The sequence below is a fragment of the Ranitomeya variabilis genome, chromosome 1 (genome assembly GCF_051348905.1).
Source record: "Ranitomeya variabilis isolate aRanVar5 chromosome 1, aRanVar5.hap1, whole genome shotgun sequence".
NCBI lineage: Eukaryota > Metazoa > Chordata > Amphibia > Anura > Dendrobatidae > Ranitomeya > Ranitomeya variabilis.
Genome location: NC_135232.1, coordinates 543052159 through 543069119, shown reverse-complemented (window position 1 = coordinate 543069119; position 16961 = coordinate 543052159). Strand labels below are relative to the sequence as shown.

The window sequence follows — 16961 nt, the reverse complement described above, 5'->3', positions numbered from 1 at the left end:
GGTGATGTGGGGGGCAGGATTGTGTGGTGATGTGGGGGGGCAGGATTATGTGGTAATGGAGTGGGGGGCGGGATTATGTGTGGTAATGGGGTGGGGAGGCAGGATTATGTGTGGTGATGTGGTGGGGGCGGGATTATGTGTGTTTATGTGGTGGGGACGGGATTATGTGTGGTAATATAGGGGGGGCGGGATTATGTGTGGTAATATGGTGGGGGCGGGATTATGTGTGGTAATATGGTGGGGGGCGGGATTATGTGTGGTGATGTGGGGGGCAGGATTATGTGTGTTAACGTGGTGGGGGGGCAGGATTATGCGGTAACATGGTGGGGGGCGGGATTATGTGGTAACGGGGTGGGGGGGCGGGATTATGTGTGGTGATGATTTGGGGTGGGATTGTGTGTGGTGATGTGTTGCGGCGGGATTATGTGTGGTAATGTGGGGGGGGCGGGATTGTGTAGGAATGTGGTGGGGGGCGGGATTATGTGGTGGGGTGGGATTATGTGTGGTAATGTGGTGGGGGGCGGGATTATGTGTGGTGGTGTGGTGGGGGGATTGTGTGGTAATGGGGTGGGGGGCGGGATTATGTGTGGTAATGGGGTGGGGGGTGGGATTATGTGTGGTAATGTGGTGGGGGGCGGTATTATATGTGGTTATGGGGTGGGGGGCGGGATTTTGTGTTGTAATGGGGTGGGGAAGCGGGATTATATGTGGTAATGGGGTGGGGGGGCGGGATTGTGTGTGGTAATTTTCTTGTGTGGTAATGGGGTGGGGGGGCGGGATTATGTGTGGTAATGGGGTGGGGGGCGGGATTATGTGTGTTAATGGGGTGGGGTTGCGGGATTATGTGTGGTGATGTGGGGGGGCGGGATTGTGTGGTGATGTGTTGGGGGGTGGGATTATGTGTGGTGATGTGGGGGGTGGGATTATATGTGGAAATGGGGTGGGGGGGCGGGATTATGTGTGGTGATGTGGGGGCGGGATTATGTGTGGTGATGTGGGGGCGGGATTATGTGTGGTGATGTGAAGGCGGGATTATGTGTGGTGATGTGGGGGCGGGATTATGTGGGGTGGGGGGCGGGATTATGTGTGGTAATGGGGTGTGGGGCGGGATTATGTGTGGTGATGTGGTGGGGGGGCGGGATTGTGTGGTGATGTGTTGGGGGTGGGATTATGTGTGGTGGTGGGGGGCGGGATTATGTGTGGTGATGTGGTGGGTGGGATTAAGTGTAGTAATGTGGTGGGGGGCAGGATTATGTGTGGTGATGTGGTGGGGTGCAGGATTATGTGGTAATGGGGTGGGGGGCGGGATTATATGTGGTTATGTGGTGGGGGCGGGATTATGTGTGGTGATGTGGGGGGCGAGATTGTGTGTGGTAATGGGGTGGGGGGCGGGATTATATGTGGTGGGGGGCGGGATTATGTGTGGTAATGGGGTGGGGGGCGGGATTATGTGTGGTAATGGGGTGGGGGGCGGGATTATGTGTGGTAACTTTCTTATTTGGTAATGGGGTGGGGAGCGGGATTATATGTGGTGATGTGGTGGGGGACGGTATTATGTGTGTTAAGGTGGGGGACGGTATTATGTGTGTTAATGTGGGGGGCGGGATTATGTGTGGTAATGTGGGGGGCGGGATTGTGTGGTAATATGGTGGGGGCGGGATTATGTGTGGTGATGTGGGGAGCGGGATTATGTGTGGTGATGTGGGGGGGGCAGGATTATGTGTGGTGATGTGGGGGGGCGGGATTATGTGTGGTGATGTGTTGGGGGCGGGATTATGTGTGGTGATGTGGTGGGGGCGGGATTATGTGTGGTAATGGGGTGTGGGAGCGGGATTATGTGTGGCAATGTGGTGGGGGGCGGGATTATGTGTGATGATGTGGTGGGAGGCAGGATTATGTGTGGTGATGTGGGAGGTGGGATTATGTGTGGTGATGTGGGGGGCGGGATTATGTGGTGATGTGGTGGAGGGGCGGGATTATGTGTTGCGATGTGAGGGGTGGGATTGTGTGGTGATGTGGTGGGGGCGGGATTATGTGTGATGATGTTCGTGAGGGGCAGGATTATGTGTGGTGATGTGGGGGGCAGGATTATCTGTGGTAATGTGGGGGGCGGGATTATGTGTGGTGATGTTGGGGTCGGTATTTATGGTAGAGGTAAGGGGGCGGGATTATGTGTGGTAATAGGGTGGGGGGGTCGAGATTGTGTGGTGATGTGTTGGGGGGCGGGATTATGTGGTGATGTGTTGGGGGGCAGGATTATGTGGTAATGTGGTGGGGGCGGGATTATGTGTGGTGATGTGGGGGGCGGGATTATGTGTATTGATGTGGGGGGCGGGATTATGTGTGGTAATTGGGTGAGGGGGCGGGATTATGTGTGGTAATGGGGTGGGGGGGCGGAATTGCGTGGTGATGTGTTGGGGGGTGGGATTATGTGTAATGGTGGGGGGCGGGATTGCGTGTGGTAATGTGGGGGGCGGGATTATTTGTGGTAATGTGGTGTGGGGGCGGGATTATGTGTAGCAATCTGGTGAGGGGCGGGATTATGTGTGGCGATGTGGGGGGGCGGGATTATGTGTGGTGATGTGGGGGAGCGGGAATATGTGTAGTAATGGGGTGGGGGGCGGGATTATGTGGTAATTTTCTTATGTGTGGTAATGGGGTGTGGGGCGGGATTATGTGTGGTAATGTGGTGGGGGGGCGGGATTATGTGTGGTAATATGGTGGGGGGCAGGATTATGTGTTGTGATGTGGTGGGGGGCGGGATTATGTGGTAATGTGGTGGGGGGCAGGATTATGTGTAGTAAAGTGGTGGGGGGGCGGGATTATGTGTGGTAAAGGGTTGGGGGGCGGGATTATGTGTGGTAATGTGATGGGGGGGCGGGATTATGTGTGGTGATGTGTTGGAGGGAGGGATTATGTGTGGTGATGTGGTGGGGGGCGTGATTATGTGTGGTAATGGGGTGGGGGGCGTGATTGTGTGGTAATGGGGTGGGGGGCGTGATTATGTGTGGTAATGGGGTGGGGGGCGGGATTATGTGTGGTGATGTGTTGAGGGGGCAGGATTATGTGTGGTAATGTGGTGGGGGTCGGGATTATGTGTGGTAATGTGGTGGGGGGCGGGATTATGTGTGGTAATATGGTGGGGGGCGGGATTATGTGTGGTTATGTGGGGGGTGGGATTATGTGTGGTAATTGGGTGGGGGGGCCGGATTATGTGTGGTAATGGGGTGGGGGGCGGGATTGTGTGGTGATGTGTTGGGGGGTAGGATTATGTGTAGCAATGTAGGGGGGGCGGGATTATGTGTGGTAATGGGGTGGGGGGGCAGGATTATGTGTGGTAATGTGGTGGGGGTCGGGATTATGTGTGGTAATGGGGTGGGGGCGGGATTGTGTGGTAATGGGGTGGGGGGCGGGATTGTGTGGTAATGGGGTGGGGGGCGGGATTATGTGTGGTAATGTGGTGGGGGGCGGGATTATGTGTGGTAATATGGTGGGGGGCGGGATTATGTGTGGTTATGTGGGGGGTGGGATTATGTGTGGTAATGGGGTGGGGGGGCCGGATTATGTGTGGTAATGGGGTGGGGGGCGGGATTGTGTGGTGATGTGTTGGGGGGTAGGATTATGTGTAGCAATGTAGGGGGGGCGGGATTATGTGTGGCGATGTTGTGGGGGGGACGGGATTAGGTGTGGTAATATGGTGGGGACGGGATTGTGTGGTGATGTGGGGAGCGCGGCATTATGTGTGGTGATGTGTTGGGGGGCGGGATTATGTGTGGTAATGTGGGGGGCGGGATTGTGTAGCGATGTGGGGGGTGGGATTATGTGTGGTAATGTGGTGGGGGGCGGGATTATGTGTGGTGATTTGGGGGGGCGGGATTATATGTGGTAATGGGGTGGGGAGCTGGATTATGTGTGGTGATGTGTTGAGGGACGGAATTATGTGTGGTAATGTGGTGGTGGGCGGGATTATGTGTGGTAATGTGGTGGGGCGGGATTATGTGTGGTAATGGGGTGGGGGGCGGGATTGTGTGGTGATGTGTTGGGGGGTGGGAATATGTGTGGCGATGTGGTGGGGGGGCGGGATTATGTGTGGTAATATGGTAGGGGGGCGGGATTATGTGTGATGATGTGGTGGGGGCAGGATTATGTGTGGTGATGGGGGGTGGGATTATGTGTGATGGGGGGGCGGGATTATGTGTGATGTGGGGGGGCGGGATTATGTGGTAATGGGGTGGGGGCGGGATTATGTGTGGTAATTTTTTTATGTGTGTTAATGGGGTGGGGGGCGTGATTATGTGTTTTAATATGGTGGGGAGGCGGGATTATGTGTGGTGATGTGTTGGGGGGCGGGATTATGTGTGGTGATGTGGTGGGGGGGCGACATTATGTGGTAATGTGGAGGGTGGGGTTATGAGTGGTAATGAGGTGGGGGGGCGGGATTATGTGTGGTAATGTGGTGGGGGGCGGGATTATGTGTGGTAATGTGGTGGGGGGCGGGATCATGTGTGGTAATATGGTAGGGGGGCGGGATTATGTGTGATGATGTGGTGGGGGCAGGATTATGTGTGGTGATGTGGGGGGGTGGGATTATGTGTGATGTGGGGGGGCGGGATTATGTGTGATGTGGGGGGCGAGATTGTGTGGTAATGGGGTGGGGGGCGAGATTGTGTGGTAATGGGGTGGGGGGCGGGATTATATGTGGTGTGGGCGTGATTATGTGTGATGTGGTGGGGGGCAGGATTATGTGTGGTAACGTGGTGGGGCGGGATTATGTGTGGTAACGTGGTGGGGCGGGATTATGTGTGGTAATGGGGTGGGGGGCGGGATTATGTGTGGTAATGGGGTGGGGGGCGGGATTATGTGTGGTAACTTTCTTATTTGGTAATGGGGTGGGGGGCGGGATTATGTGTGGTGATGTGGTGGGGGACGGTATTATGTGTGTTAATGTGGGGGGCGGGATTATGTTTGGTAATGTGGTGGGGGGCGGGATTGTGTGGTAATATGGTGGGGGCGGGATTATGTGTGGTGATGTGGGGGGGGCAGGATTATGTGTGGTTATGTGGGGGGTGGGATTATGTGTGGTTATGTGGGGGGTGGGATTATGTGTGGTAATTGGGTGGGGGGGCCGGATTATGTGTGGTAATGGGGTGGGGGGCGGGATTGTGTGGTGATGTGTTGGGGGGTAGGATTATGTGTAGCAATGTAGGGGGGGCGGGATTATGTGTGGTAATGGGGTGGGGGGGCAGGATTATGTGTGGTAATGTGGTGGGGGTCGGGATTATGTGTGGTAATGGGGTGGGGGCGGGATTATGTGTGGTAATGTGGTGGGGGGCGGGATTATGTGTGGTAATATGGTGGGGGGCGGGATTATGTGTGGTTATGTGGGGGGTGGGATTATGTGTGGTAATGGGGTGGGGGGGCCAGATTATGTGTGGTAATGGGGTGGGGGGCGGGATTGTGTGGTGATGTGTTGGGGGGTAGGATTATGTGTAGCAATGTAGGGGGGGTGGGATTATGTGTGGCGATGTGGTGGGGGGGACGGGATTAGGTGTGGTAATATGGTGGGGGCGGGATTGTGTGGTGATGTGGGGGGGGCGGCATTATGTGTGGTGATGTGTTGAGGGGCGGGATTATGTGTGGTAATGTGGTGAGGGATGGGATTATGTGTGGTAATGTGGGGGGCGGGATTGTGTAGCGATGTGGGGGGCGGGATTATGTGTGGTAATGTGGTGGGGGGCGGGATTATGTGTGGTGATTTGGGGGGGCGGGATTATATGTGGTAATGGGGTGGGGAGCTGGATTATGTGTGGTGATGTGTTGAGGGACGGAATTATGTGTGGTAATGTGGTGGGGGGCGGGATTATGTGTGGTAATGTGGTGGGGGGCGGGATTATGTGTGGTAAAATGGTGGGGGGCGGGATTGTGTGGTGATGTGTTGGGGGGTGGGAATATGTGTGGTGGGGGGGTGGGATGGCGGGATTATGTGTAGCAATGTGGTGGGGGGGGCGGGATTATGTGTGGCGATGTGGTGGGGGGGCGGGATTATGTGTGGCGATGTGGTGGGGGGGCGGGATTATGTGTGGTAATATGGTAGGGGGGCGGGATTATGTGTGATGATGTGGTGGGGGCAGGATTATGTGTGGTGATGTGGGGGGGTGGGATTATGTGTGATGTGGGGGGGCGGGATTATGTGTGATGTGGGGGGCGGGATTATGTGGTAATGGGGTGGGGGCGGGATTATGTGTGATAATTTTTTTATGTGTGTTAATGGGGTGGGGGGCGTGATTATGTGTGGTATTGGGGTGGGGGGCGGGATTATGTGTGGTAATTTTTTTATGTGTGGTGATGTGGTGGGGGGCGGGATTATGTGTGGTATTGGGGTGGGGGGCGGGATTATATGTGGTTATGTGGTGGGGGCGGGATTATGTGTGATGATGTGGGGGGCAGGATTATGTGTGGTGATCTGGGGGGGCGGAATTATGTGTGGTGATGTGGTGGGGGGCGGGATTATCTGTGGTAATGGTTTGGGGGGCGGGATTATGTGTGGTAATAGGGTGGGGGGGCGAGATTGTGTGGTGATGTGTTGGGAGGGCGGGATTATGTGGTGATGTGTTGGGGGGCAGGATTATGTGTTAATGTGGTGGGGGGCGAGATTATGTGTGGTAATGGGGTGGGGGGCGGGATTATGTGTTGTGATGTGTTGGGGGGCGGGATTATGTGTGGCGATGTGGTGGGGGGCGGGATTATGTGTGATAATGGGGTGGGGGAGTGGGATTAAGTGTGGTGGGGGAGTGGGATTAAGTGTGGTGGGGGGGCGGGATTATGTGTGGTAATGTGGTGGGGGGGCGGTATTGTGTGGTGATGTGGGGGGCAGGATTATGTGTGGTGATGTGGGGGGGCAGGATTATGTGTGGTAATGGAGTGGGGGGGCGGGATTATGTGTGGTAATGGGGTGGGGAGGCAGGATTATGTGTGTTTATGTGGTGGGGGCGGGATTATGTGTGTTTATGTGGTGGGGACGGGATTATGTGTGGTAATATGGTGGGGGGGCGGGATTATGTGTGGTAATATGGTGGGGGGCTGGATTATGTGTGGTGATGTGGGGGGCAGGATTATGTGTGCTAACGGGGTGGGGGGGCAGGATTATGTGGTAACATAGTGGGGGGCGGGATTATGTGGTAACGGGGTGGGGGGGCGGGATTATGTGTGGTGATGTTTTGGGGTGGGATTGTGTGTGGTGATGTGGTGGGGCGGGATTATGTGTGGTAATGTGGGGGGGCGGGATTATGTGTAGTAAGGGGGGGGCGGGATTGTGTAGGAATGTGGTGGGGGGCGGGATTATGTGGTGGGGTGGGATTATGTGTGGTAATGTGGTGGGGGGCGGGATTATGTGTGGTGGTGTGGTGGGGGGATTATGTGTGGTAATGGGGTGGGGGGCGGGATTATGGGGGGTGGGATTATGTGTGGTAATGTGGTGGGGGGCGGTATTATATGTGGTTATGGGGTGGGGGGCGGGATTTTGTGTTGTAATGGGGTGGGGAAGCGGGATTATATGTGGTAATGGGGTGTGGGGGTGGGATTGTGTGTGGTGATGTGTTGGGGGGCGGTATGTGTGGTGATGTGTTGGGGGGCGGGATTGTGTGGTGGTGGGGCGGGATTATGTGTGGGGGGCGGGATTATATGTGGTAATGGGGTGGGGGGCGGGATTGTGTGTGGTAATTTTCTTGTGTGGTAATGGGGTGGGGGGCGGGATTATGTGTGGTAATGGGGTGGGGGGCGGGATTATGTGTGTTAATGGGGTGGGGGGCGGGATTGTGTGGTGATGTGTTGGGGGGTGGGATTATGTGTGGCGATGTGGGGGGGACGGGATTAGGTGTGGTAATATGGTGGGGGCGGGATTGTGTGGTGATGTGGGGGGGGCGGCATTATGTGTGGTGATGTGTTGGGGGGCGGGATTATGTGTGGTAATGTGGTGGGGGATGGGATCATGTGTGGTAATGTGGGGGGCGGGATTGTGTAGCGATGTGGGGGGCGGGATTATGTGTGGTAATAGGGTGGGGGGCGGGATTATATGTGGTAATGGGGTGGGGAGCTGGATTATGTGTGGTGATGTGTTGAGGGACGGAATTATGTGTGGTAATGTGGTGGGGGGCGGGATTATGTGTGGTAATGTGGTGGGGGGCGGGATTATGTGTGGTAATATGGTGGGGGGCGGGATTATGTGTGGTAATGTGGTGGGGCGGGATTATGTGGTAATGGGGTGGGGGGCGGGATTGTGTGGTGATGTGTTGGGGGGTGGGAATATGTGTGGTGGTGGGGGGTGGGATGGCGGGATTATGTGTAGCAATGTGGTGGGGGGGCGGGATTATGTGTGGCGATGTGGTGGGGGGGCGGGATTATGTGTGGTAATATGGTAGGGGGGCAAGATTATGTGTGATGATGTGGTGGGGGCAGGATTATGTGTGGTGATGTGGGGGGGTGGGATTATGTGTGATGTGGGGGGCGGGATTATGTGTGATGTGGGGGGCGGGATTATGTGGTAATGGGGTGGGGGCGGGATTATGTGTGGTAATTTTTTTATGTGTGTTAATGGGGTGGGGGGCGTGATTATGTGTGGTGATGTGTTGGGGGGGCGGGATTATGTGTGGTGATGTGGTGGGGGGCGGGATTATGTGTGGTAATGGGGTGGGGGGCGGGATTATATGTGGTTATGTGGTGGGGGCGGGATTATGTGTGATGATGTGGGGGGCAGGATTATGTGTGGTGATCTGGGGGGGCGGGATTATGTGTGGTGATGTGGTGGGGGGCGGGATTATCTGTGGTAATGGTTTGGGGGGCGGGATTATGTGTGGTAATAGGGTGGGGGGGCGAGATTGTGTGGTGATGTGTTGGGAGGGCGGGATTATGTGGTGATGTGTTGGGGGGCAGGATTATGTGTTAATGTGGTGGGGGGCGAGATTATGTGTGGTAATGGGGTGGGGGGCGGGATTATGTGTTGTGATGTGTTGGGGGGCGGGATTATGTGTGGCAATGTGGTGGGGGGCGGGATTATGTGTGATAATGGGGTGGGGGAGTGGGATTAAGTGTGGTGGGGGGGCGGGATTATGTGTGGTAATGTGGTGGGGGGGCGGTATTGTGTGGTGATGTGGGGGGCAGGATTATGTGTGGTGATGTGGGGGGGCAGGATTATGTGTGGTAATGGAGTGGGGGGGCGGGATTATGTGTGGTAATGGGGTGGGGAGGCAGGATTATGTGTGTTCATGTGGTGGGGGCGGGATTATGTGTGTTTATGTGGTGGGGACGGGATTATGTGTGGTAATATAGGGGGGCGGGATTATGTGTGGTAATATGGTGGGGGGCGGGATTATGTGTGGTAATATGGTGGGGGGCTGGATTATGTGTGGTGATGTGGGGGGCAGGATTATGTGTGTTAACGGGGTGGGGGGGCAGGATTATGTGGTAACATGGTGGGGGGCGGGATTATGTGGTAACGGGGTGGGGGGGCGGGATTATGTGTGGTGATGTTTTTGGGGTGAGATTGTGTGTGGTGATGTGGTGGGGCGGGATTATGTGTGGTAATGTGGGGGGGTGGGATTATGTGTAGTAAGGGGGGGCGGGATTGTGTAGGAATGTGGTGGGGGCGGGATTATGTGGTGGGGTGGGATTATGTGTGGTAATGTGGTGGGGGGCGGGATTATGTGTGGTGGTGTGGTGGGGGGATTATGTGTGGTAATGGGGTGGGGGGGATTATGTGTGGTAATGGGGTGGGGGGCGGGATTATGTGTGGTAATGGGGTGGGGGGTGGGATTATGTGTGATGTGGTGGGGGGCGGTATTATATGTGGTTATGGGGTGGGGAAGCGGGATTATATGTGGTAATGGGGTGTGGGGGTGGGATTGTGTGTGGTGATGTGTTGGGGGGCGGTATTATGTGTGGTGATGTGTTGGGGGGCGGGATTGTGTGGTGGTGGGGCGGGATTATGTGTGGGGGGGCGGGATTATATGTGGTAATGGGGTGGGGGGGCGGGATTGTGTGTGGTAATTTTCTTGTGTGGTAATGGGGTGGGGGTCGGGATTATGTGTGGTAATGGGGTGGGGGGCGGGATTATGTGTGTTAATGGGGTGGGGTTGCGGGATTATGTGTGGTGATGTGGGGGGGCGGGATTGTGTGGTGATGTGTTGGGGGGTGGGATTATGTGTGGTGATGTGGGGGGTGGGATTATATGTGGAAATGGGGTGGGGGGGCGGGATTATGTGTGGTGATGTGGGGGCGGGATTATGTGTGGTGATGTGGGGGCGGGATTATGTGTGGTGATGTGAAGGCGGGATTATGTGTGGTGATGTGGGGGCGGGATTATGTGGGGTGGGGGGCGGGATTATGTGTGGTAATGGGGTGGGGGGGCAAGATTATGTGTGTTAATGGGGTGGGGTTGCGGGATTATGTGTGGTGATGTGGGGGGGCGGGATTGTGTGGTGATGTGTTGGGGGGTGGGATTATGTGTGGTGATGTGGGGGGTGGGATTATATGTGGAAATGGGGTGGGGGGGCGGGATTGTGTGTGGTAATTTTCTTGTGTGGTAATGGGGTGGGGGGGCGGGATTATGTGTGGTAATGGGGTGGGGGGCGGGATTATGTGTGTTAATGGGGTGGGGGGCGGGATTGTGTGGTGATGTGTTGGGGGGTAGGATTATGTGTAGTAATGTAGGGGGGTGGGATTATGTGTGGCGATGTGGTGGGGGGGACGGGATTAGGTGTGGTAATATGGTGGGGGCGGGATTGTGTGGTGATGTGGGGGGGGCGGCATTATGTGTGGTGATGTGTTGGGGGGCGGGATTATGTGTGGTAATGTGGTGGGGGATGGGATTATGTGTGGTAATGTGGGGGGCGGGATTGTGTAGCGATGTGGGGGGCGGGATTATGTGTGGTAATGTGGTGGGGGGCGGGATTATGTGTGGTGATTTGGGGGGGCGGGATTATATGTGGTAATGGGGTGGGGAGCTGGATTATGTGTGGTGATGTGTTGAGGGACGGAATTATGTGTGGTAATGTGGTGGGGGGCGGGATTATGTGTGGTAATGTGGTGGTGGGCGGGATTATGTGTGGTAATATGGTGGGGGGCGGGATTATGTGTGGTAATGTGGTGGGGCGGGATTATGTGGTAATGGGGTGGGGGGCGGGATTGTGTGGTGATGTGTTGGGGGGTGGGAATATGTGTGGTGGTGGGGGGTGGGATGGCGGGATTATGTGTAGCAATGTGGTGGGGGGGCGGGATTATGTGTGGCGATGTAGTGGGGGGCGGGATTATGTGTGGTAATATGGTAGGGGGGCGGGATTATGTGTGATGTGGTGGGGGCAGGATTATGTGTGGTGATGTGGGGGGGTGGGATTATGTGTGATGTGGGGGGCGGGATTATGTGTGATGTGGGGGGCGGGATTATGTGGTAATGGGGTGGGGGCGGGATTATGTGTGGTAATTTTTTTATGTGTGTTAATGGGGTGGGGGGCGTGATTATGTGTGGTGATGTGTTGGGGGGGCGGGATTATGTGTGGTGATGTGGTGGGGGGCGGGATTATGTGTGGTAATGGGGTGGGGGGCGGGATTATATGTGGTTATGTGGTGGGGGCGGGATTATGTGTGATGATGTGGGGGGCAGGATTATGTGTGGTGATCTGGGGGGGCGGGATTATGTGTGGTGATGTGGTGGGGGGCGGGATTATCTGTGGTAATGGTTTGGGGGGCGGGATTATGTGTGGTAATAGGGTGGGGGGGCGAGATTGTGTGGTGATGTGTTGGGAGGGCGGGATTATGTGGTGATGTGTTGGGGGGCAGGATTATGTGTTAATGTGGTGGGGGGCGAGATTATGTGTGGTAATGGGGTGGGGGGCGGGATTATGTGTTGTGATGTGTTGGGGGGCGGGATTATGTGTGGCAATGTGGTGGGGGGCGGGATTATGTGTGATAATGGGGTGGGGGAGTGGGATTAAGTGTGGTGGGGGGGCGGGATTATGTGTGGTAATGTGGTGGGGGGGCGGTATTGTGTGGTGATGTGGGGGGCAGGATTATGTGTGGTGATGTGGGGGGGCAGGATTATGTGTGGTAATGGAGTGGGGGGGCGGGATTATGTGTGGTAATGGGGTGGGGAGGCAGGATTATGTGTGTTCATGTGGTGGGGGCGGGATTATGTGTGTTTATGTGGTGGGGACGGGATTATGTGTGGTAATATAGGGGGGCGGGATTATGTGTGGTAATATGGTGGGGGGCGGGATTATGTGTGGTAATATGGTGGGGGGCTGGATTATGTGTGGTGATGTGGTGGGCAGGATTATGTGTGTTAACGGGGTGGGGGGGCAGGATTATGTGGTAACATGGTGGGGGGCGGGATTATGTGGTAACGGGGTGGGGGGGCGGGATTATGTGTGGTGATGTTTTTGGGGTGAGATTGTGTGTGGTGATGTGGTGGGGCGGGATTATGTGTGGTAATGTGGGGGGGCGGGATTATGTGTAGTAAGGGGGGGCGGGATTGTGTAGGAATGTGGTGGGGGCGGGATTATGTGGTGGGGTGGGATTATGTGTGGTAATGTGGTGGGGGGCGGGATTATGTGTGGTGGTGTGGTGGGGGGATTATGTGTGGTAATGGGGTGGGGGGGGGGATTATGTGTGGTAATGGGGTGGGGGGCGGGATTATGTGTGGTAATGGGGTGGGGGGTGGGATTATGTGTGATAATGTGGTGGGGGGCGGTATTATATGTGGTTATGGGGTGGGGAAGCGGGATTATATGTGGTAATGGGGTGTGGGGGTGGGATTGTGTGTGGTGATGTGTTGGGGGGCGGTATTATGTGTGGTGATGTGTTGGGGGGCGGGATTGTGTGGTGGTGGGGCGGGATTATGTGTGGGGGGGCGGGATTATATGTGGTAATGGGGTGGGGGGGCGGGATTGTGTGTGGTAATTTTCTTGTGTGGTAATGGGGTGGGGGGGCGGGATTATGTGGTAATGGGGTGGGGGGCGGGATTATGTGGTAATGGGGTGGGGGGCGGGATTATGTGTGTTAATGGGGTGGGGTTGCGGGATTATGTGTGGTGATGTGGGGGGGCGGGATTGTGTGGTGATGTGTTGGGGGGTGGGATTATGTGTGGTGATGTGGGGGGTGGGATTATATGTGGAAATGGGGTGGGGGGGCGGGATTATGTGTGGTGATGTGGGGGCGGGATTATGTGTGGTGATGTGGGGGCGGGATTATGTGTGGTGATGTGAAGGCGGGATTATGTGTGGTGATGTGGGGGCGGGATTATGTGGGGTGGGGGGCGGGATTATGTGTGGTAATGGGGTGGGGGGGCAAGATTATGTGTGTTAATGGGGTGGGGTTGCGGGATTATGTGTGGTGATGTGGGGGGGCGGGATTGTGTGGTGATGTCTTGGGGGGTGGGATTATGTGTGGTGATGTGGGGGGTGGGATTATATGTGGAAATGGGGTGGGGGGGCGGGATTGTGTGTGGTAATTTTCTTGTGTGGTAATGGGGTGGGGGGGCGGGATTATGTGTGGTAATGGGGTGGGGGGCGGGATTATGTGTTAATGGGGTGGGGGGCGGGATTGTGTGGTGATGTGTTGGGGTGTAGGATTATGTGTAGTAATGTAGGGGGGTGGGATTATGTGTGGCGATGTGGTGGGGGGGACGGGATTAGGTGTGGTAATATGGTGGGGGCGGGATTGTGTGGTGATGTGGGGGGGGCGGCATTATGTGTGGTGATGTGTTGGGGGGCGGGATTATGTGTGGTAATGTGGGGGATGGGATTATGTGTGGTAATGTGGGGGGCGGGATTGTGTAGCGATGTGGGGGGCGGGATTATGTGTGGTAATGTGGTGGGGGGCGGGATTATGTGTGGTGATTTGGGGGGGCGGGATTATATGTGGTAATGGGGTGGGGAGCTGGATTATGTGTGGTGATGTGTTGAGGGACGGAATTATGTGTGGTAATGTGGTGGGGGGCGGGATTATGTGTGGTAATGTGGTGGGGCGGGATTATGTGGTAATGGGGTGGGGGGCGGGATTGTGTGGTGATGTGTTGGGGGGTGGGAATATGTGTGGTGGTGGGGGGTGGGATGGCGGGATTATGTGTAGCAATGTGGTGGGGGGGCGGGATTATGTGTGGCGATGTAGTGGGGGGCGGGATTATGTGTGGTAATATGGTAGGGGGGCGGGATTATGTGTGATGATGTGGTGGGGGCAGGATTATGTGTGGTGATGTGGGGGGGTGGGATTATGTGTGATGTGGGGGGCGGGATTATGTGTGATGTGGGGGGCGGGATTATGTGGTAATGGGGTGGGGGCGGGATTATGTGTGGTAATTTTTTTATGTGTGTTAATGGGGTGGGGGGCGTGATTATGTGTGGTGATGTGGTGGGGGGCGGGATTATGTGTGGTAATGGGGTGGGGGGCGGGATTATATGTGGTTATGTGGTGGGGGCGGGATTATGTGTGATGATGTGGGGAGCAGGATTATGTGTGGTGATCTGGGGGGGCGGGATTATGTGTGGTGATGTGGTGGGGGGCGGGATTATCTGTGGTAATGGTTTGGGGGGCGGGATTGTGTGTGGTAATAGGGTGGGGGGGCGAGATTGTGTGGTGATGTGTTGGGAGGACGGGATTATGTGGTGATGTGTTGGGGGGCAGGATTATGTGTTAATGTGGTGGGGGGCGAGATTATGTGTGGTAATGGGGTGGGGGGCGGGATTATGTGTTGTGATGTGTTGGGGGGCGGGATTATGTGTGGCAATGTGGTGGGGGGCGGGATTATGTGTGATAATGGGGTGGGGGAGTGGGATTAAGTGTGGTGGGGGGGCGGGATTATGTGTGGTAATGTGGTGGGGGGGCGGTATTGTGTGGTGATGTGGGGGGCAGGATTATGTGTGGTGATGTGGGGGGGCAGGATTATGTGTGGTAATGGAGTGGGGGGGCGGGATTATGTGTGGTAATGGGGTGGGGAGGCAGGATTATGTGTGTTTATGTGGTGGGGCGGGATTATGTGTGTTTATGTGGTGGGGACGGGATTATGTGTGGTAATATAGGGGGGGCGGGATTATGTGTGGTAATATGGTGGGGGCGGGATTATGTGTGGTAATATGGTGGGGGGCTGGATTATGTGTGGTGATGTGGGGGGCAGGATTATGTGTGTTAACGGGGTGGGGGGGCAGGATTATGTGGTAACATGGTGGGGGGCGGGATTATGTGGTAACGGGGTGGGGGGGCGGGATTATGTGTGGTGATGTTTTTGGGGTGAGATTGTGTGTGGTGATGTGGTGGGGCGGGATTATGTGTGGTAATGTGGGGGGGCGGGATTATGTGTAGTAAGGGGGGGCGGGATTGTGTAGGAATGTGGTGGGGGGCGGGATTATGTGTGGTGGTGTGGTGAGGGGATTATGTGTGGTAATGTGGTGGGGGGCGGGATTATGTGTGGTGGTGTGGTGGGGGGATTATGTGTGGTAATGGGGTGGGGGGCGGGATTATGTGTGGTAATGGGGTGGGGGGTGGGATTATGTGTGATAATGTGGTGGGGGGCGGTATTATATGTGGTTATGGGGTGGGGGGCGGGATTTTGTGTTGTAATGGGGTGGGGAAGCGGGATTATATGTGGTAATGGGGTGTGGGGGTGGGATTGTGTGTGGTGATGTGTTGGGGGGCGGTATTATGTGTGGTGATGTGTTGGGGGGCGGGATTGTGTGGTGGTGGGGCGGGATTATGTGTGGGGGGCGGGATTATATGTGGTAATGGGGTGGGGGGGCGGGATTGTGTGTGGTAATTTTCTTGTGTGGTAATGGGGTGGGGGGGCGGGATTATGTGTGGTAATGGGGTGGGGGGCGGGATTATGTGTGTTAATGGGGTGGGGTTGCGGGATTATGTGTGGTGATGTGGGGGGGCGGGATTGTGTGGTGATGTGTTGGGGGGGGTGGGATTATGTGTTGTAATGTGGAGGGTGGGATTATATGTGGAAATGGGGTGGGGGGGCGGGATTATGTGTGGTGATGTGGGGGCGGGATTATGTGTGGTGATGTGGGGGCGGGATTATGTGTGGTGATGTGAAGGCGGGATTATGTGTGGTGATGTGGGGGCGGGATTATGTGGGGTGGGGGACGGGATTATGTGTGGTAATGTGGTGGGGGGCGGTATTATATGTGGTTATGGGGTGGGGGGCGGGATTTTGTGTTGTAATGGGGTGGGGAAGCGGGATTATATGTGGTAATGGGGTGTGGGGGTGGGATTGTGTGTGGTGATGTGTTGGGGGGCGGTATTATGTGTGGTGATGTGTTGGGGGGCGGGATTGTGTGGTGGTGGGGCGGGATTATGTGTGGGGGGGACGGGATTATATGTGGTAATGGGGTGGGGGGGCGGGATTGTGTGTGGTAATTTTCTTGTGTGGTAATGGGGTGGGGGGGGCGGGATTATGTGTGGTAATGGGGTGGGGGGGCGGGATTATGTGTGTTAATGGGGTGGGGTTGCGGGATTATGTGTGGTGATGTGGGGGGGCGGGATTGTGTGGTGATGTGTTGGGGGGTGGGATTATGTGTGGTGATGTGGGGGGTGGGATTATATGTGGAAATGGGGTGGGGGGGCGGGATTATGTGTGGTGATGTGGGGGCAGGATTATGTGTGGTGATGTGGGGGCGGGATTATGTGTGGTGATGTGAAGGCGGGATTATGTGTGGTGATGTGGGGGCGGGATTATGTGGGGTGGGGGGCGGGATTATGTGTGGTAATGGGGTGTGGGGCGGGATTATGTGTGGTGATGTGGTGGGGGGGCGGGATTGTGTGGTGATGTGTTGGGGGTGGGATTATGTGTGGTGGTGGGGGGCGGGATTATGTGTGGTGATGTGGTGGGTGGGATTAAGTGTAGTGATGTGGTGGGGGGGCAGGATTATGTGTGGTGATGTGGGGTGCAGGATTATGTGTGGTAATGGGGTGGGGGG

At 56.0% G+C, this 16961-nt stretch overlaps 1 protein-coding gene across 5 annotated transcripts in view; it reads left to right on the top strand.

Annotated features, from left to right (window-relative positions):
• LOC143766844 (protein S100-A16-like) overlaps window positions 1-16961 on the top strand; it is a 338554-nt gene that overhangs the window by 214259 nt on the left and 107334 nt on the right. The window lies entirely within an intron of this gene.